Source organism: Pyricularia grisea (genome assembly GCF_004355905.1).
Source record: "Pyricularia grisea strain NI907 chromosome Unknown Pyricularia_grisea_NI907_Scaffold_4, whole genome shotgun sequence".
In the NCBI taxonomy this organism is placed as follows: domain Eukaryota; kingdom Fungi; phylum Ascomycota; class Sordariomycetes; order Magnaporthales; family Pyriculariaceae; genus Pyricularia; species Pyricularia grisea.
In genome coordinates, this window is record NW_022156718.1 from 264,293 (window position 1) to 265,309 (window position 1,017).

Sequence of the window (1,017 nt, forward strand, 5' to 3'; positions counted from 1 at the left end):
GGCAACTTTTCTTTGTTTTTCTCCTTGGTCGTTCGTCGCAGACAATCTACCAAAAGTCGTACCCAGTCTGTCGGAACCGCAACAGTCCGGGCGCCGCCGGAGAGTAAAGGAGGTGAATGGACGGTTGTGGTGCTGCAACAGTGTAGATCTCGGAGGAGCCGTGAAAGCGTGTCTGACGGAGACTGCTCGGGGCTGGGAGGGAAAGCACCTGCCGGGATAAGCAAGCAAAAGACTGATGACAGTCGGGATTGAGAAAGTCGAGAGACAGCAATATATCTATCTACTCGGTGAGTGGTTGGAGAGCAGAAAAAAATATTTTCTGTCACTTTTTTCTTCTCTCTTGATTGTTTGCCTGCCTCCACGATGCAGCCATCCGAAACACAGGAGGCTCCCGCTTCGCAGAGAGATAGTGGATTCGCAGGTCAACGTGGTCAAGGCGCCTGCCTGCCTGTCTGACTTGTTGGGAAGGGCGTAACGGCAGATTAAACAAATAAATAAAAAATTAAAATCGATGAGCTTGTGATTTTTGTTAAAAATGTTCTTTTCGCTACAAGAATTCGTTACGCACTTGGCATATACTGTACGAACAAAATAGATACGGGGACCTTCGTAAAGGTTGACGCGGACAGACTCTCGGCCATCCGATGTTCTTTGCGTGTTTGCTTGTCTCCTTTGATGTCTCCTTGGTGGAGCCCTTTTTTTTTACCCTTCTTTACCGTTTGAAGTCTCAGATGGCCCTTCCTGGAAAACCACCAGTGATCGACACTCACTTGACTTGGTGTGCCAGAGTTAGGGTTGTAGCAGCCTGTTTACTATTCAGACGGCCGTATTTATTGATGGTATTGTGCATTGAGGTACCCAGCATCAAGCCTCTTTCAGAGTTACACTGCTTGCGTTTAATCGGGACCTGCAGTATTAGTGTTGCAACAGTCGAGTAAGGTAGGAAGAAGCTTACAGTGGCCACCTTACCTATAAGCTAGTGAGTATGCCTTTTTTTTTTTTTTTTTTTTTTTTTTT